Source organism: Apium graveolens, chromosome 1 (assembly GCF_009905375.1).
Source record: "Apium graveolens cultivar Ventura chromosome 1, ASM990537v1, whole genome shotgun sequence".
Taxonomy (NCBI): domain Eukaryota; kingdom Viridiplantae; phylum Streptophyta; class Magnoliopsida; order Apiales; family Apiaceae; genus Apium; species Apium graveolens.
The window spans coordinates 31,215,722-31,237,398 of NC_133647.1; the positions used below are offsets into that span (position 1 = coordinate 31,215,722).

General features: G+C 36.3%; 1 non-coding gene across 1 annotated transcript; it reads right to left on the reverse strand.

Moving 5' to 3' along the window:
* Positions 1-261: 261 nt before the first annotated feature.
* On the reverse strand, positions 262-385 carry LOC141682379 (small nucleolar RNA SNORD14). Its single transcript, XR_012559776.1, has one exon. It is a non-coding gene; the product is annotated as a small nucleolar RNA SNORD14 (small nucleolar RNA).
* Positions 386-21,677: the final 21,292 nt, after the last annotated feature.

Sequence of the window (21,677 nt, forward strand, 5' to 3'; positions counted from 1 at the left end):
TTAGAGAGTCATTTGCATCTTTTAATTCTTTGCGTATATACTGTCTTCATCTTTAGGGTTCCTGTGCTTCACAATTTAATATTGTTTATCTGTTTTTGTTACATGTTGAGTTATAATTCCTCGATTACATATTACGTTACATTATGCTTTACAGTTGGCCATTGAACATAAAACCATACTAAGCTACATTTATAACTGATATAGCAATATATATGTACAAATATACAAAAAACACATATAAAAAAATAGAGGGAGGCTAGGGGGTTCAGACATCCAAGGAAGGATAAAACGGCATTATCTCTTAAGCCTGGCAAAGGCGAAAGATTTTGGCGGCCACTGCGAATGTTTCTGAGAAACAAGCCTTAATGAATATCATCACAGACCCCGCCACTAGCTTAATACATCATATTTCTCACACAACATCTAATAATATAACAAATCCTAAATCCACACAGATGTCAATGAGAACCACAATCACCATAATTCATTTAAACGCTAGTTAAAATTCATTCTAACCACAACACAATTACAAATCTCTCTCTCTCTCTCTCTCTCTCTCTCTCTCTCTTTGTCTCTATCTCTCTTAATAGTAACACAATTAACAATAAATCTAACCCTCTCAATATCTCTTAACAATACAAATAACAGTCTATCTCAATGTCTCTATCTCTCTTAACTTAATTCGGTTGTAAATTTGACAAATTAGGTTTCTATCACTTCAGTGTCATCTTGGCACCTTTATTACTACTACTACTACTAAACTAAATATCTATACCAAATACATGAGCCCCAAGTGGAACGATACCAGAATCATATGGAAAATTGAAGAAACTTACAAATTTATAAGTGATAGTCAGTTTATATTAGAACCAACATAGTTCATCAACTTGAAAGCATATAAATGAAATTAAACAAGACAATACATAAAATATAAACTGAATTATACCTAAAGTTCCTTGATTTTTGAGAATAAACCCTAATTTAAATCACGAAATTCCAATAACTAGCAGTACAATGTAGTAAATAACCAAATAGCTCATATATATACCGGATAAACCTAATTAAAATGTGATAAGGTTACAGTTTCTTACAGAAAATTGAAGAAGCTTGGAGTTGAATAAATTTTTTTATGAAAAATGTTCTAAGTCAAGATATCGACAAGTCACAGATCAAGAAATATCGAGAAGTCATTCGAGAAGTCCAGAATGACTTATTGAGAAGTCTAGAATGGCTTATAGAGAAGTCTCAGAGATATCGACAAGTCAAATAAAGATGTGAAGATTAGAGATATCGACAAGTCATTTCTGCATGTAGAGAACTCAGAGATATCGACAAGTCAAAATGAAGATATGAAGAGTTGGAGATATCGACAAGTCAATTTCTCATATAGAGATCTCGGAGATATTGACAAGTAAAAATATATATAGAGATGTCAGAGATATCGACAAGTCAATTCTATATGTAGAGATCTCAGATATATCGACAAGTCTTTCCACATGCAAAGATCAAGAGACCTCGATAAGTCAAATATACCTAAAGAGAACTCAGAGATCTCGATAAGTCTTTATACTTATCGAGATGTCACTTCTCCATATAATAAACTGGAGATCTCGATATGCCTCTCAAATATAGAATGTAGACAAGATAAATATTCAAGATTATCAGTCAACAAATGATCTATTAACTAGATTCAAAAGTCTAGAAAGTAGCTGGAGAGAATACAAAATCAAGGGCCAAGATTAATTGGACAAAGGATGGTCACAGACCTGCAAGATTCTGCACAGATTTGCTAAGCTAGAAATGGAAATAGAAAAAGGTTGCTTTAGAAAAGAGTTTAATATATTTTAGTTCATTTCCTGTAAACCCGTGTTGCTAGTGTATAAATCATGCACTGGTCCTTAGTTTAAAAGTAACAAACAGATTCATATTTTCTTATATTTTTAAAAATACGGAATTTGTAGCAAGACAAACATAATTAATATAAATTAAGTGAGTTTTGAAATATTGTGCTTGTTGTCTTATTTCTGTTAAACACAATATCTCTGCAAATTATATACTGCTTTGTACACACAATATCCACTGTTTAGAAAGGTTAAAAAACCAAAGAAACATATTCCCCCCCCCCCGTACTGTACTCAATATCTAACAAGTGGCAAGTGGTATCAGAGAAAAATATAAAATTAAATAGATCGAGATCTTGGAAGTATGAGTGCACAAAAGATAAGCAGTATCAAGATACCAGCCTTTGATAAACTCAACTATACACTTTGGAAAAAGAAGATGATGTTGTTCATAAGGATGGCAAACCCAATGTACATCCAGATTCTCAAGAATGGACCTTTTACTCCCATTGAAAAGGTTGATGAATCTCCTAATGGAGATATGGTCATTCCAGCTCATTATGGCCCTAAAGACCCCTTAAAATACACTGAAACTGAAAAGGAAAAAGTCTCTCTGGATAGTGGCCTTCAACTGATTCTGATAGAGTCACTTGACAATGTTATGTACAACAATATTGTTAACTGTGACACAACCAAACAGATTAGGGAGAAGATTGAGATTTTATGTGAGGGTGCAGAGGAAGTTAGATAAAATTAAAGGAGAATATTAGTGTCTCATTATGAGGGTTTCATGGCAAAGCCTAAAAAAGGAATTGCTGAAGTTTTTGAAAGATTTAGAAAATTGATAAATGACTTGAAACTTCATGATAAATATTATGAAACTGAAGAGGTTAACCTAAAGTTCTTGATAGCTCTTCCTGACCACCTTGAATAAAAAATATCAGCTATTAGAGAAGGAAGAAACTTGAGCAGAATAATACTGAAAGTGTTATATGGGATCTTGAAAACTTATGAGCTTGAAATTTTTTAAAGAAAGTCATTAAAGGAAAACCAAGGACATGTGGTTGATGGTTCTAGTGCCTTAGTTGTAAATGACAGTGAAGCAAGTAAAGATGAACAAGATGCTCAGGTTCCAGTTATTCATGTTATGGAGCAAAAGAACAAAGGACCTCAAAAGCAAGTTATTTTGGAGCTAGAGGAAGATGAGTTCTACACCCTTGATGAGATAAATGAGATTGACCAATCTATGGCTTACTTGGCTAGAAAATTTTCTAACATAAGGGTTAAAAAGCCAAGGTTTTTCAAGAACAAGGGATAGTCTTCCAACATAAACAATTGGAACTAAAAGCTCAGTATAACTCATCTAGAAAATGTGGCTACAAGAATGGATCTGTTGACATATCAAAGATAAGGTGCTTCAACTGTGATGAGTTGGGTTACTTTGCTACTGAGTGTAGGAAGCCAAAGAAAGTGAAGAAAGATAAAGCATATTTGGAATTAGAGGAAAAGTATGAAGCTCTTTTAAAGAAACAGCAAGGAAAGGCTTACATAGCTGAGGGCAAGAGTTGTGATGACACTAAAGATGAATATGAGAATGAAGAGTTTGGAAACTAACCACTTATGTCTCTTGAGCAAGGAAAATCATCCTCATCTAACTCAGAGGTACCAAATCTAATTACCATTGATTTAAATACAAGCCAATATAAAGATATTGTTGAAAAGATGAGTGTAAAGATGTTTCATATCCACACAAGCATGGTGGTAGCTACTGAGGAAGTGAGTAGACTATCAAAGTTAAATGAGAAGCTTGAGATTGAGAAGCAAGAATTGGAACTGCAGCTTGTTGATCTTGTAACTATCAAGCAAGAAAATGAATATTTGAAGAACAAGTTGAAGTGTGCAAGTGATTGAAGTTGTGTTGAGGAAAAAGTTCAAAAATGATGAAGTGAAACTGAAGTCATTCAGGAATGCATCTCAGTTGGTTGGACAATACCATGAGAAGAACAAACCATGTGCTAACATAGCTGTTGGTTTGGACTATGATGCCTTAAATATCAATAAGAAAGGTGAATGTGACAAAGGTAAAGCAATTTCAAATCAAGATGTCCCAATTATGCTGAGAAAAGCTGATGCACCTTTGTTCAAGGCATGTGAAGTCAATTTTAGTTAAGTTGAGTTGGTCATCAAGCAAGAGCTTGCAGATGAAGACAATGAGAAGAAATGCACAGAAACAACTCAAACTCTCAAAAATGAAAAGAAGCCCATGATTGATCAAGTTTCTAAGAAGCTAATCAAGGAAATCAAGACTGAGAATGCAGGAAAGAAAAAGAAGAACATGAATGGGAAAATTGGAGTGAACCAAGGTAATAACTTTGCATTTGTTGTAGATGCTCCCAGGAAACAATGTTAGAAGTGTGGCTCTACAAATCACCTAACTCACCTTTGTAAAAAGGCTGTTAGTGAGCCAAAAGTGGGAGCCTGCGGATACAATGAAGCAAAGGCTGAAGATCTCTATTCCTTCTGTGAGAAATTTGATTGCATTTCTTGCAATATGAAAGTAATGACAAGTTGTCATAGACTGAGAGTAAATCTCAAAGATGTTAAACTTGAGTCTACAGCTAAGAAGAAAACTACAAATCAAAATTTGAACATTGTTCTTTCTGAATCATAAAATTCTACTTCTCCAAATTTTGTTAACAAGAAGAAAGTATTCAATACTGCTTGGGTAGTTATACACACTTAATTCTTATTGTGTGACAGTGGATGCTCCAGGCATATGACAAGTGATAAAGCCCTTCTATCACAATTTAAGGAGATGGCTGGCCCATTGGTGACTTTTGGAGACAACAGCAAGGGATTCACAATGGGATATGACAAATTAATTTCTGGAAATATTTTTATTGAAGATGTAGCACTGGTAGCTGGTCTTGAGGTAAATCTCCTGAGTGTTAGTCAATTCACAGATAGAGGATTCAAGGTTTCATTTGAAAAAGGAGAATGCTCAATTATTAGCAAAAAAACTGGTGAAGTTGCTTTGAAAGGAGCAAGAAAGGGAAGCTTGTTTGTTGCAGATTTATACTCAGTAAATAAGGATCTACACCAAGGCATCTGTTGAGAAAAGCAAGTTGTGGCACAAGAAGCTGTCTCACCTAAATTACAAAGCAATCAATACCTTGGTGAAAAAGGAGTTAGTGAGAGACACGCCGAATTTGGAATTTGCTCAAAGTGAAGTTTGTGAGGCTTGTCAAAAAGGCAAAATGAAGAGGTCTAATCACAAGAGCAAAGCTGTGAATTCCATAAGTGCACCTTTGCAACTCATTCATATGGACTTGTTTGGACCAGTTAATGTCTTATCTATTTTTAGAAATAAATATGCACTTGTGATGGTGGATGACTACTCAAGGTTCACATGGTAGAGTTTATGCATTCCAAGGATGAAACTCCATAAATCATTATTGAACACATCAAGAAAATTGAGAAGCAGGCTGAAGATCAAAATTATGTGAAAAGATTTAGGAGTGACAATGGCACATAATTCAGGAATGCAATTCTGCATGAATTCTGCAAAGATAAGTATATTTTTCAAGAGTTCTCAGCTGCAAGGACACCTTAGCAAAATGAGGTAGTTGAGAAAAAGAATAGAACTCTAGTAGAGGTTGCAAAAACAATGCTGCAAGATGTCAAGTTGCCAACAAGTTCTTGGGAAGAAGCTGTCAATATTGCATGCTACACTCAAAACAAATATCTCATCAACAAAAATCTTGGAAAGTCACCCTACTCAATCTTATCAAAAAGGAAGCCTAATATGAAGCATCTGCATGTGTTTGGAAGCAAGTGTTTTATTCTAAAAGACAACTCTTAATATGTGGGAAAATTTGACTCTAAAGTTTTTGAAGCAATTTTTCTGGGATATTCATTGGAAAGAACTACCTACAGAGTTTATGTGCTTGAAAAAAAGAAAATTATGGAAAGCACATATGTGACTTTTGATGATGACAAGTGTCCAGGATTGGAGTGCCTTGATGAAAATGAACTTGAAGCCCTTAAGTTTAAAAATTTGAACATTGATAGTGATTCTGAAGATGAAGCAGAGATCAACACAAGCAACAGAAAAAAATGAAGACTCAACTGAGCAAGTGAATTATGAGAATCAAAACTCATCTCGGGGGAGAAAGAGAAGAAAGTTCTGCGAGTCATGCCAATAGTGAAGAAAATGCAGAAAATTCAAGTCAACAAAATTATACCAGAAAGTGGGATAAGAGTCACACAAGAGATGCAATTATTGGTGATCTAAATGTTGGTGTGAGGATTAGAAGTGCAACTGCTAATGAATGTCTACATGCATGCTTTCTTTCACAAATTAAGCTTAAAAAAACTGATGAAGCTCTACTTGATCCTGACTGGATATCTGATATGCAAGAAGAGCTAAATAAGTTTGAAAGAAACTGTTAGTGAGACTACATAACTGTATAAACAATATACGTGATAACTGAACACGAGAACAACACTAGAACATGATAAGTTAATAATACTGCGACTAAATAAGAATTCAGAAGAAACGAAGACATGACAAATACAAAGCATCAAAAGATTAGAAGAAGGCTTATAGTCTGTTTATATGTCACTGAAAAAAGTGCATTAATATATTCATGCCTCGGTGAAGAATAAAGTTTAAAGACTTTCAGGGTTTAGAAATGTTGAAGATTCAGTGTACAAGTGCCCCTAGAAGATTTCAGTGTATCAGCATTGATTGAAGATAGACAGAGTTCGAAGTATAGGAATCTGAAGAATTGAAGACATGGTATAGACAGAGGTTAAAGAAGACAGATGCAGCCTTAAAGTTATACTCACTGACAGGATTTCATCTATATGTCCAAGCATCGGTGAAGAACCGTGAATCAAGTAGTCAAGATTGTAGTAGCAATAAAGACGCCGTCTAAAGTACAAGAAATGATTCCAGTAAAAGTACATTTGTTTATTGATAGTTAGTGTTCGAAGCGATAAAGTTATTGCAAGCTTAACAATGTAATCAAGGCCATATACGAAGACCAGAATCGGAGTTAGTCGTTTGTGAACCAGACCAGTTGCACTAGGCGTCAACAGCTCGTGAAAGGAATCTGGATATTATTTATAGAAGAATTGTTAAGTTGAGGAACGTATTTGGATTGAACGCTTATCTGTTGAAATATGAGAAGAGGTGCGCAAGGTATACAGCTAAACAGCTCGAGGGATTAGCCAAGTTCAAAGTTTAACTGTTAACTTTAATAATTTTATTTAATAGACTTTATATAATTTATTTAATAAACTTAAAATGATTTATTTCAGAAACTTTAAATAAGTTTATTTTATTTATATAAATTTTATTTAAGTTTATTTTATAAATTAATTAAGTTATAATTTAAACTTAAATTAGAACATGAGGTCTCTATTTGGTTTATAATGTAAAGGAACCTAGCATACAAGTGAGCAATGATCGCCACTCAGGATTTTATTTAAGGAAAGGAAACTCTCCTCGGTGCTTATGATTGTAAGTTAGAGTGCCATGCACCTCCGGTACTTGCAACTAACTTTGAAATCAAAAGAATCTAAGTACAAAGCTTGTTGTAGTCGCCAGTTACGGGTGAATGGAATTCTAATTGATATATTATCTCAAATCGCAAGTAGACGCAAGTGTACAAGTGCATACCATCTCAGCTACAACTTTGTTGAACATTTAATAGATTTATGTGGTAAATATTCATCCACGTATTTTAATCGAATATAAAGTCTACACTCAAGCAGCGGATCAATTAATCAATCAATTGTTCTGTTTATCTTATTCTCCAACAACAAGAGCTGATAAAAACAAGAGGAAAAGATTTACAGAGAAGCTTATGCACCTTTTATATCCGTTTAACTTCTCACTGAAGAAACGTTATAATGCCCGGTTTAATTCTTATATATTTATAGAGGCATTATAATCATTATCCGGTAATTAGATCCTCAGACAAACAAAATCTAGATCATTGTATAGGATTTAATTTGTAATATCTTTGTAAAAGCAAGAACATTGTTGTTCTTGGTTTGTAGCCGGTTAATTTTTTTACCGGAGTGTAGCAACCCCTCGAGAATTTATATATGAATATTTACTTCCCCGAATATCTTGTGTTCCTCGTTTTATTATTCCAAATATTATTCACCTCAAGAACATGGAACCACTAACCGAACACTAAATTATATATCCGTAAAAGATTCGAATTTTTTTTTTAATTTAGTGAATATCGTATTCAACCCCCCCTCTATGATACTTAGGGACCTAACAATTGGTATTAGAGCTGACTGATTAATACACAAATCAGGATCCTTAGCCTAGTGCAACTCGGTGTGCGGAAGCTGTTTGTACTTGATGAGAGACATCGTTTAATAAATTTATTTTATTAATTTGATTTCACATAAATTTATTTTATAAATTTGATTTAGCAAATTTAATTTATAAATTTAATTTAAATGAGTTTATTATTTCAACTTGAATAAGTTTATTTTATTAACTTAATTTAAATAAATTTATTTTATAAATTTAACCTAACTAAATTTATCATTTAAATTTTAGTGAATAAATTTTTTAATCTAAATTATTTTGGATCTTTTTTTGCAAAATAGCTTCCATTTTCTTAGTTACTTTGGGTGCCATTTGTTTGTTCAATTAGCTCTCTTCGAATTCAGGAAATGGCTTGGTTTTGGCAGAAAATTTAAGTTGTTAAGTTCAGTTGTATTTGGGAGTCACGCGCGGAAAAGAATTTAGCAGCCAATTCATTGTCTCAAGTACGTATTGCCTTACCTACGAGATATCAAGTATGTTTATATGCGACATACTGGTAAAGGCACTCCCTCCAGTCGCAACTCACTTTATTTTCCGAGGCGGGAAATCCTTGGGGTACTAGTGATCGCAAGTAAGCTACCATATGGTCCTTCTATGCGAATAGGAGTCGCCACCTACAATTTCTAAGGCAAGCTCAAATGTTGTCGTTGGGCGCAAGTTAGAAAGCCAAGAAAAAGAAATGAAGTGCTAGATTACTTGTATGCGCAAGAGTAGTTGCCAAATTTTTGTACATTTGATTTACTTATTTTTTTTTAAAAATTAAAAATTTTAAATTTAAATTTTTCTTAGATAATAATTTACGTTTTATTTAATTTTTAAGAAAATTTGAAATTCTTGAAAATCAGATTTTTCGTAAATACATATTTTTTATTAACTTATTTTTTAAAAAATTTAAACTTTTGGAAATTTAATTTTTCTTAGATATTAAATTAAGGATACAGAAAGGATTGGTAGACTCAAGATTTCTCTGGGCTTTAAAAATGGTTTTAATTTTTCGAAGAAAATGAAGACCGTGTGCTAGGGTGGAGCGCGGCTCGGGGCGGTTTTTGGCCAAAAATGAAACCGAAACCGCCACTGAAACCATCGGTTCGGTTTCGGTTTGAAAACCTCGGTTCGGTTTTAATCGGATTGGTTTTGGTTTTAAAACCGCATCACTCAAAATTAACAATACAAATATGACTACAAAGATAAAATATCGGTTTACATGATGCGAATAGGCCGGGATATTTATTCTCTTTGTTATTGATAGGGATAAATAAATCCTGATTATGTAATTAAATATTACAGTAATTATAAATGATTTGGGCTACTAGGCGCAATAAGAAGATGTATGACATTCAGACCAAAAAGGTTAACACATTGATCAGGCTTGATGGACCAGATCAGGCCTGATGGAACAAAGAAGGCCCAAAGACCCTAAATATTAGTTAATTTCGTAATTAATTAATAAGGGAAAAATCTGCTATTGAAAAGAGTCCCAATGGGGACATAAATCCTTGCAGATTAGCCTCTAAGGGACCTAGAAGGATAAGGAATCAGTTTCCTACTATTTAGGACCCCAAAGTCCATTCTGATTCAGAGACTTGATCACCAAGTCTCCTAACCCAAGTTCAATTCAAGGACTCCTAACATCTATATAAGGAGCCTCACCCCACAAATCAGAACTACGTTTTTTGGCTTGATTCTCTAATTCACAAGAGATACGTATGCATCTTGTAAAGGCAGAGTTAAGCTACGAAACACGAGAGCAGCCATTAAAGGCCTTGAGCTCCCGAACCTTAGCAACAAATACAGCAAATAATAACCTTAGTTTTTTATCCATAACATTTGGCGCCGTCTGTGGGAACAGCACAACAACAACCATGGCGAGAACACGGAGAACAGTTAGAGCCCTTGAAGGAGGGACACCAACGGGGACAACCCAAGTGATTTCGTTAACTGTGGAGGTACCTCCTCACTCAACCTATGCAACCACGCAAGGAGAAGCCCAGATAGGGGAAACTGAACCTCAGCTACAAGGGACGATTCCCTCGGCTACTCAAGGTACGAATCCTCAAGTTCAACAAGTACATGCACCTGTGAATTCTCGACCCATCAGGTACGAATATTCAACTATTGTTACTACTAACCCCCCTTATGGGATGCCCCTTTACCCCGAGGTTGGATGAAGTGGACATGCTGGACGTAATGAAGCACGAGGGCGTTCGGCCCCTTACATACGAGGTTTGGCTACTATCCCTGAGGATCAAGAATTTTCTGGTCCTTACACTAAGAGAGACTCGAAATCTTCAGATGATGAAGTAGCCCCAAGAAGAAGACGTGCTGGCAAAGAGCCGATAGCTGATGGTAGCCAACGTCCTCAAAGCACCCAAGGGACGAATCCCCAAGAAGTGCAGGAAAGGATCAGGGCTCACGAGACTGAGATTCAAAGGCTGAGGCGCGACTTGGAGGCGCACCAGACCACCAGACTCCCAGTACATCCTAGGGGAAAAAATCTTCCCCCTATCATAGACCTGGATGGTCCAGTACAGAGAAGGGCTGTTGTCCCAAGGGCTGATCCAAGCAATCTTCTTCCCCTTGGAGATCCTGATGATCCTACTCCGCCCTTCACTGAAGATATAATGAATGCCCATATCTCAAGGAAGTTCAAGATGCCAACTATAAAAGCTTATGATGGCACAGGAGATCCCGCTAATCATGTTATAGAACATTCTCTAATGCACTGCAGTTGCAGCTCATGAATGATGCTGTAACGCCTCCAAATCCGGGGTCAAGGGATTTGGTCGTCACTATGAAACCTCAATCCAAAATCAACTTGTTTAATCAATAAATAAATGCTAGCGGAAGATATTTATCCTTTATGACCCTATCTTCGGACGTTTTGAATGCTGCAGGAGATGCTGGTTTAGGAGACGCTGCCTTTGGAAGCTCTTCTACCCTGGCCTTCTTTATAACAGGCTCAAGCTCCTCCTCAGAAGAAGATTCCTCCTCTTCAGAGCTGGACTCGAGCTCCTTCCTCTTTTGGCTTTGGCCTTGACTCCCCGATGGGCCGTCTTTGATGAAATCAGCAAGCTTGTCTGCAACGCCCCCAAGTGCTGGAACTCGCACAGGACAAGGGAAGGAAGACTATTCAAGGACTTCTGGAAACTCATCCTGAGTAGCCTCCACCGCGGCGTCCCAGCCTTCCTTATAGCTGACTGGATGAAGGAGGGCATCATGCTCCACCATTAAATCCTTGAACTCCTGAGTGTCCATCTAGCCATCAAAGGCTTTATCCTTTTGAGCCTTGAGGATAACATTTTCAGCCCGGGCCGTTTCCAAATCAGAAGTAGATGAGGCAAGTTGGGCTTCAAGGGCCTCTATTCTTTGGTTGGCCTCCTCCAGCTTCTTGTTCGCATCCTCGAGGCCAACATTCCAAGCATTGGCTTGGTGAATCGCCCCTTGAAAATGGGCGTTCTCCTACAAGAAACACAGCAAAAGTAAGAGATGGGAAAAATCAAAAAGGCAACTATGAACGGCTAAGAAAAAAGATGTACCGTCGCCAAAGCATGAGCTCCGAAAAGCTCGTTACCCTCCAATTCCTGTTGAAGGACAAAGTCTTGATAGTCAACCGGGGAAATGGAATGCTTAGACCATTCCTTGGCAAGTGCTGTGTTGCCGACAATCGAGTCCTTGCCCCGGATTCCCCAAGCAGGTTGGAATTAAGACCCTGGTTTTTGCTTGGTACGTAAAACTTGGCTGGGGCCTTCTTCGCCTGGTTCCATTGCCTGGAGTAGGAACTCCGGGAAACGATCCCCAAGGCACGGGTCTTTAAAGACCTTTCCAGCACGCTTCATCCTGGTCGTTTCCAGGTCTTTAGGCTTTGTAGTCTCCTCAATTTTCTCAGCCACTGCAACAAATAAGATAAATGAGTTGAGAGATTAGCGAAGTAGAAGATAGAAGGAACGAAAATAACTAGATAAAGAAGGAAACGTACTCTTCTTAGGGACGGGAGAAAGGCCGCATTCTACAAGAACGGTCTCCCTGATAAGATCCCAAGAATGGGAAGTCCCATTATCTTCCGTAAGGAGGTTGAAAGCTCTGGTCTCCTCCTCAGACAAAATTATATCGTTTGGGCTCCCATCTACGGCTAGCCCAAAAGACGAGCGAAATAGGGTGCCCCAATGCCACCCTCCCAAATGACGAACAGAAAATCTTTCTTCCACCCCAAATTGTTGTCAGAGATGGACTTCCCGTTCACTATGTGGGGAATGGTTGGGTGCTGGTTTAAAGAAACCCACCCCGGATTCTTGTCAGGACTGTTCTTGAACTGGAAAATCTTTCTAAAAACAGCAACAGAGGTAGAGACATTGTGCTTGGCGCATCGCGACAGATAGCACAAAATCAACCTCCAAGAGTTAGGAGGGAGTTGGCAAGGGCTGATGCCCACATCAGCTAGCAAAACAGGGATGAATGGGTGAAAGGGGAGTCTAGTACCTACCCTTAAAGTATCCCTATAGACGCATAGTGCGTCTTTCCGCCACTGACAGGCCCTGTCGGTCGGACCTGCAAGAACTAGCTTGAAAGGATCCTTGATTCTGAAACAACCGCTTAACTTGTCCAGCTCCTTTGGATCCCGCAAGGCACTAATATGGTCGTGCGCGTCTAGATGCGCATCTGACGGGTACTCGTCCCCTCAGGTGTTGATCATATCAATCAAGGAAGTGTACCTTGACAGAATGGGGAATTCATTGGACTTTCTGGCCACATTCATCTTGGCCAAACGGGTCATTTTCTTATCAACCATCTGGAAAAAAGGCACATAAGGAGACAATTTTAAAACGCAAACTATGTAAAAACAAGCACAAGAAGTAAAGGGAGAAGTCTTACCTGAAGTAATGATCCTAAAAAAGGCTTTGGGGCTTAAGATACTCCGACCTACTGTTATTGCTCTGAGATTCTTAATAGAAGAAGAAAGAAGGAGAATTTAGAAATGAGAAAGTGAGGAGCAGTAGACTCTACTCACTCCTTTATATAGGAGAAAAAGTGAAGTTGAAGGGACAAAAAACCCAGTAAGGATAAAGGCCCAAAGAAAAAAGCCCAGAAATGGAACATTCCAGAATATTTCAAGGAATTCCAAAGAAATTAAATAAAAATTCCCGAGAATTCTAGAGAATTCTAAAGAGGGTATTTTGATATATTAAGCTCAGATTAATAAGAGGCCCAATGGGAGGCCCAAATCCAATTGGGATTTGGAAAAATAAAAAGCCCAAATCCAATTAAGAATTGGAAAAATAAAAAGCCCAAATCCAATTAAGATTTGGAAAAATAAAAGGCCCAAATCCAACTAAGATTTGGGAAAATAAAAAGCCCAAATCCAGTTAAGATTTGGAAAATAGAAGGCCCAAATCCAATTAGGATTTGGAAAAATAGAAGGCCCAAATCAAAGCCCTAAAAAAGATAAGGCCCAATCCAAATTGGATAAGAAGGAAGCCCAATAAGACCAGGATTGAGGTCGAGTTCCAAGTCGTGAATTCTGCTCGAATTCTTTCGAACAGACACCCGAAAATTACAGGTATAATAGACCAGAATTGAGGTCAAATTTCAGCTCGTGAATTCTATTCGAATTCTTTCGAACAGACACCCGAAAATTACAGGTATAATAGACCTGGATTGAGGTCGAAATCCAGACCAGGATCGAGGTCGAATCACGCACAATATCTTTCAAGAATTAGGTGCAGAAACCTAGACTAAAATCCAGATCGAAGAATCGACTAGGATCCTGGTCGAAACCCAGGTCGTGAATCCTAGTCGAAATCTAACGACCAGGAAGCAAATAAGCACAGAAGTCTCGACTAAGATCTAGGTCGAAGGTTCGACTAGGATCCTGGTCGAAACCCAGGTCGTGGATCCTAGTCGAAACTAAATGACCAGGAAGCAAAGAAAGACACTAGTTTTCGACCAAAATCCAGGTCGAAGGTTCGACTAGGATCCTGGTCGAAATCCAGGTCGTGGATCCTGGTCGAAGTCCTTCGACCCGGATTGGAAAGGTGGCCCATAATTCAACTAGGATCCAGGTCGAAATTTTGACTAGGATCCTGGTCAAAAAAGGGCTGAAAATTTGAGAATATTTGTAAAAAATTGCAAAAAATGTGAAAAAATCTCGGAAAAAGGGAAAATTCCTGAAAAATACCAGAAAATTCCTAAAAATAGGGAGAAGGTAAGAAAATAGAAGGGGAAGTTTTTAAATGACCCTGAAGCCACGTACAAGGAAAATCGTTATAAGCGTGTAGGTCGCTCCACACTTTACGCAAAACGATACCCTGAAAGGGAATGAACGAACTTAACATTTGCGAAATCTTATACGGTTTCCCAAAAGTTGGGGGGGAAATGATAGGGATAAATAAATCCTGATTATGTAATTAAATATTACAGTAATTATACATGATTTGGGCTGCTAGGCCCAATAAGTAGATGTATGACATTCAGACCAAAAAGGTTAACACATTGATCAGGCTTGATGGACCAGATCAGGCCTAATATAACAAAGAAGGCCCAAAGACCCTGAATATTAGTTAATTTCGTAATTAATTAATAAGGGAAAAATCTGCTATTGAAAAGAGTGCCAATGAGGACATAAATCCTTGCAGATTAGCCTCTAAAGGACCTAGAAGGATAAGGAATCAGTTTCCCACTATTTAGGACCCCAAAGTCCATTCTGATTCAGAGACTTGATCACCAAGTCTCCTAACCCAAGTCCAATTCAAGGACTCCCAACATCTATATAAGGGGCCTCACCCCACAAATCAAAACTACGTTTTTTTGGCTTGATTCTCTAATTCACAGAGATACGTAGGCATCTCGTAAAGGCAGAGTTAAGCTACGAAATACAAGAGCAGGCATTAAAGGCCTTGAGCTCCCGAACCTTAGCAACAAATACAGTAAATAATACCCTTAGTTTTTTATCCATAACAGTTATACTCTTGCTTTGATACTGTCTTGCATCAAGTTTTCTTAATATTTTTAATTCACCAAAAGTAAACAGGAAGACTTAATTAACTACTTAACCTCGGCCACTAGATTACAGTGTCATATGAAACTTGCATTGAAAATATGAAATGGTATGTATTCACCAAGAGTTGTATGAACTCTTTGGGCACATCTACTTTTAGGGGATAAATCTTCAAGATCAAAAGAATGAGAGGGTTGACCAACTCCAGGAGGAGGAAGCACCCAAACCAGACACTAGACAAAAACTGATTTTTAACTTGTATTACTTGGTGGCTGTAAAAACTAAAAGGAACTACAGATGAATTGGTCATATTTTTCTTTTGAATTCAAGCAAAATATAAAAGGTATCGGAAGTAAGAAAAGGGCCAGAAGGCGATAAAGGATGGAAGATTGGAGCTGGAAGCCCTGCAGTAACTTGTAAACAGCACAACCCACTACAACTTTCTTTTTATTAGTTCAGTACTTCAGTTTATAATATATATATATATATTAGAAATTTATATTATATAAATATATTATTTATTTTATTTATTTTAATAATCGGATCGGTTTCGGGTTTTTACTATTCGGTTTTAACATAAAACCGAAACAATAAATCGGTTTCGGTTTTGAATTTTTTGATTTCGGTTTCGGTTCGGATTTAAGCGGTTCGGTTTTTATCGGTTTTGGTTTCGGTTTTTTCGGTTTTTTGCTCAGCCCTACCGTGTGCTATTCAGATGGCCGAACACGGATTTTGAAAAAATGGTTTTCTTATTCCAATGAAGCTGATTTTAAGACCTACAGAAGAAAATTGTGGAATTTCCTTAAAGGTTTACTCCATAGGAACCACTGGATTTTCAGATGCGGTAAAGGAAGGAAGTTTCTACGGGTACAATTTTTCTCGAAGATTTTAAAGACAACTCTAATGATTCCAGATTATACAGTCACACAATGGTTTATATCAATGCTATATTTATCCTACAATCAAAGAGATCATAAAGAAAGGAATCGAGGATGTTAAAGAGAATAGTGGGGGCATACAAACATCTCAGCTACATGCATTAAAGTTGGAACCTCATGACAGAATGTAAGAGTTACTGTGATAGTTGAATCAGAGGAAGCTCAGGTAGAAATACTTGAGGGGCTAGACGTCAGAGCAGTGTTTCACATATCAGGGAAGTTTAGTCGCATCAGATTCACATGGAATACAGAAGTTATATCCAAGGATCAAGCCTATCTATTCTGAAGCAGAGACTCTTGAAGATTTAGTTCAAGAGGTGGTTGCAAGACTGAGATGGGGATATATACAAGATTTGATATGTGTCAAGTAACTATCAGGGGCTTTGCTACAAAAGAACAAGAAGCTTGACAAACAAGGATGAGTAGGACTCAGTTGAAGAGTTGTGACAAAGTGGAAAATTTTCTTAGGAAAACAGCCAGTCAAAACTTATAGTGCATCGGGAAAGAGTTAAGATGGATCAAATGACGAGAAGGAAGATCATGAATATCTTGCTTTCATAGCAATCTCTGAAGATGGTCCAACTCACATATCTCAGGTTTCAATTTCTTGAACCACTGTAATATTTTGCTCTTAATATGCAATGCATGTTAAGATCTTAGTGTTTAAATGCTTAACACTCGCACAAGCATGATAGCATCACACATAGATAATGCTGAACTAGTTCACTGGAATATTTTTCTGGTAACTAGGATTGTTGTTTAACTTGTGCATGTTACTTTAGATGATCTTAAAATATGTGTTTGAATATTTGTTGAACATAGTTTATAGCTTTAGTGAGATATATGTTTTCTGGCATATAAGACCTTTGTTTATGCTTACTCTATGTGTCCTATTATAATATGATTTGCTTATTTATTCTGAATTATTTGTTAAGGTTTATAAGCTTAATAGATGGATGCATTACCTTTTTATCAGTAGAATATATAGTAGACCAAGTTTTTTGTTTAACTGACCTAGGGAATTGACACAATAAATGAGATATAATGACAAGATTGGACTATATAATATTAGTGATTTATTTGTTAATTCTATTTGTTGCATATCATGCCTATCTTGCTTAATTCTTATGCGTAATGTTTTTGAATGAATGCCATGTATTCTCAATGCAATGCTTGCTTATTTTTATGCCATGAATGCATCTCTTAATACTTGCATTAATTGTAGAAAAAGCATGTTTAGGATTATAATAGGGCAAAGACTACTAGTACTCCTTATGTAAGGTTGGAACCATTTTTCCCCAGCCTAGAAAAAATTTGTCAAGGGTATTAAAATTGAAAAAATGGTTAATCAAAGATAAGAATTAACATGATAAGGTTTCAGTTGTTGTTATCTCTATTTATATTAAAATCTCTAATCCATCTGGACCCAAACTGATAAGTTGGGTACCAGAATTGTTAATCCATTTGTGAATGCAGGACATAACAGGTTAATTGATTTATATGTATTCTTGAAAATTGATACTCAAGGCGTACGATCAAAGCAAGAGCCTCACAATAAAATGTGATTGACAAAAGTTATTTCGTCAATAATCTTTGAAGATGACAATAAAGGTTTTCATTGCGGGACAAAGCTATGAAGAAAAAGGGATGTCATCATGGATTCAACAATTGGTATCACTGATAACAACTAATCATTGGTGTCACTGATAACAATTTGAAGCATCTTTCTTGCTGGAGAATCAAGGCATAAATTCTCTTATCAGACGGTTCTGCATCAAAGGACAAAATGTCAATACAATGAAGGATTAGTGTCTCATCTGTAGCAGGAAGGATGAGAAGCTTGCTCTTATTAAGAGTAAGGAAAGGATATGCTCATGGCTAGAATGGAATCTCAGGAAAGGTGAAGTCAATAGTTTCTACTATGAAGCTTCATCTGACAAAAGTTTAGCTATGGCATTAGAAGCTCTCACCCTTGAACATCAACTCAAAGAACTCTTTTGTGAAAGGGGTTAGTGAGAGGATTGCCTCATCTAGAAGTCCGAAGGATGAAAAATGTAAGGCATATCAGAAAGAGAAGTCAAAGACAACATCACATTAAAGTAAAGATATACCTCAGTGATGATGGATGACTACTCTTAATAAACAAAGTTATTGTTCATGCATTCTCAAGACAGGACATCACAGATTATGATTAATCACATCCAAAAAGATCAAGCTGAAAGAAACTATAATAGAAATGATCTTGTGGTCAGATAATGGGACTGAATTCAAGAAGCAGTTCTGATTAGTATCAGTAACATCAAGAATATTTTGAGACATATTCAGCACTGGGAGCTCCGTGTCAGAATGGAGTGATACAAAGAAAGAACCGGAACTTTTTTAAAGCAACAAGGACAATATCAAGCAAATCAAGACTTTCTAAATAAAAAAGGCTGGAGCGGTCAATACAGCTTTTTACAAGTAAGATCAGGGCTTGATCAGGATGTATACATGAAGACCACTAATGAGTTAATAGACAATAGAAGCAAACACTGAATTTCCTTAAAGTGTTTGGAAAGAATATTCTATAGAAGCAAAAAATGAAATGCTTTCAGTTGTTTGAAGATCTTGGCATTTGCAGCTAAGACTAGTAAGGATATTTTTCTTGGCTACTCAGTGGAGTCTAAAACATGTATGGGCATTTGTGGTTGATCAATAGGAGGTGATAGATAGTCTAAGTGCACAGTTCAACAACTCAATGCTCCAAGCTGTTATAGGAGAAATTAATGGTATTGATGATTCATATCCAAGCAAAGTAATGGCAATGTAATACACAACTCATTACTTCAATGAAGCTGGTCAGCAAGGGTAAGGATTTTCAGGAAATCCCAACAACAGCTTAGGGGGAAATAGAAGGATCAACTGGTCATACATAACACCACATTGAAAATCAAGAGGACACTACAATAACATATATGTTGGGGCAAAGGGTTTGATGTCAATATATTTCCAGAGTCTAGTTCTTAAGTGATCTAGTTGGTGGAGTAATGATTAGCAGGGCTACTGATCATGAATGATTATTTCTCTAGTTTTCTATCTGAAGAAGAAACTAAGAAATTTACAGAAGCTCTGATAGATCCAGATCAATTGGGTGATTGCATAGCAAGATGAACTCAATCAATCAGCAAGCTGATTGTAAGGAAGCTGGTATCCAAACCAAATGACAATATAGTAATTGGTACAAGGATAACCAGAAGTCAAACTGGATGAAAATGGCAATTTTATGAGGGACAAGGCCAAACTAGATGCTAGGTTATTATCAGGAAGCAGTATCTAGCAAAAAGCACCAGTGACGAGACTTGAGGATATTATGACATATCATGCACTTGATGTACATTCAAACTTGGAATTGGACTCTGGTGAATGTGAACAAGTGTACTCCTGGTTGGTGAGTCAAAAGAGGAAGTCAACATACAACAGTTCATGTACTTTGCAGTTGCAGGTCTATTGGACTCTGTGTATCTCTTCTTCTCAAGCTCACTTAAGGTTGGTATGAAATGGTATACTACTCAAGAAATCGTTAAGGATATGGTGCAGTTAAATATGAACTAGTAGAGTTGTCATATTAATAACTTTCTTATTACTAGGCACAAACATAATGTTATATATGTGCAGTGATGATAATGTTATATATTGGTCTACTAGCAAAAACTTGTGCAAGATAATTTGCTAAGTAATTGCAGAGTAGGTATGGAGGAGCATGTTAGAAACCACTAAAGCTTGATCAGTGCAAATTAGGTACAATGATAAGCTATAAAGGTATGACAAGCTCACTCTTTTACTCAAATGTTAATAGACAACATGTAATATTCTCAAGATGCCAATGTGCAAGGTTCCAAGTGAATCCTAGGTATTTGTATCGTGTACGAATAATTGTGTTACTTTTAGTATTAGTGATATTATTAAGAATTTTATTCTAAGTAATCAATGCTTATTTCTAAAATCACTAATATTGAAAGTTGAAGTATTTTCTAAGTTATGTGTATAAAACTCTCAATATTTTATATGCTTAGAAAGTATTTCTAAATTACTAATTATCTCGAGAGTAATTGTCATGTATATAAGGCATATATCCTATTGATGATTATTCAAGGATAATTATAAATATTTATGTTCTAGTATTTAACTCATAGATATTTAGTATTTATTTATTTAATATTTATTTTGGGTAGTTTGGATTATGAAAATTGAAGCAATAATGATTTTTATTTGCTCCATAATTCAAACTAACTTAAAATAAATAAGCAGCATGATTGATTATAACTAAATCTGTCAACAATTGGTATCTAGTACTCCCTTTGTCCCTCCCATTTGTTTACACTTTTCTTTTAGGGATGTGCCTTCCAATTGTTTACATTTCAAAATTTTCCAAAAATAGTAAAGTTTTTATAATTTCAAAATGACTATATCTAATACTTCTCTCTACTATACCCACTTTATACATATAATATTAATCGGTCCGACTACTTTACTCACCTTTTTAACTTTCCTCCACTACTTTATCATTTTTCTTAAACTCCGTGCCCAACCCAAATGTAAATATATCGGAGGGACGGAGGGAGTATATTCATTGTAACTTATGTGTTATAAGTTAATTATGAGATTTTGGTTTTAGTGAATTTAACAATGTGTACATCTCAAGAGTTCACTGAAATCAGAATCATGATTGTAGCATGATTAGTTGTGTACTAATTTTTGACTTATATCAGCTAATGATATTTAGTTAAGAGTTTAACTATGAAATAATTATGAAGTATTACTATTTGCGGCATTACATAGAACTCCTCTAAGTAATCAATGCTTATCCTCAATCACTTATACTAATATAAACAGTGTGAAAACTTTTTTAAGTATAACTATGGTTATTGTATTTGATGCGTTATTAGAAGTAACCATATGTTGCCTACTTAAAATAGTTTTTATACTTATTTGCAAATTCCTAATGATAGGGAAGCAAATAAGGCCTGGGTATGTAATTAATGTTGCATTAATCATATCAAAATTGGGCCAACAGCTAGGCCCATTTGAGAAGGCCCAAAACCCTGAATATTAATTGATTTCATAATTAATTAATAAGGGATAAGTCAGCTTATAAGATGAGTCCTAGTGGAGAAATAACTCCTTGTAGATTGGTCTCCAAAGAATCGGGTGGGATAAGGAATCAGCTTCCTATCTCTTAGGACTCCAAAGTCCATTCTAATTCTGAGACTTGCCCACCAAGTCTTCTAACCCAAGTCCAATTCAAGGGTTCCCAACATCTATATAAGGGGCCTCACCCCACAAATCAGAACTACATTTTTTGACTTGATCTTTGGTAATCAGCAAGGTACGTAGGCATCTTGTTAAGGCAGATCGAGTCAGGAAACACAAGAGCAGTCAAATCGAGCCTCGAAGCTCACGTTCCCTAGCAATAAATACAGCAATTATTATACCTTAGTTTTTGATCCATAATATTTGGCGCCGTCTGTGGGAAAGCACAACAACAACCATGGCGAGAACACGGAGAGGAA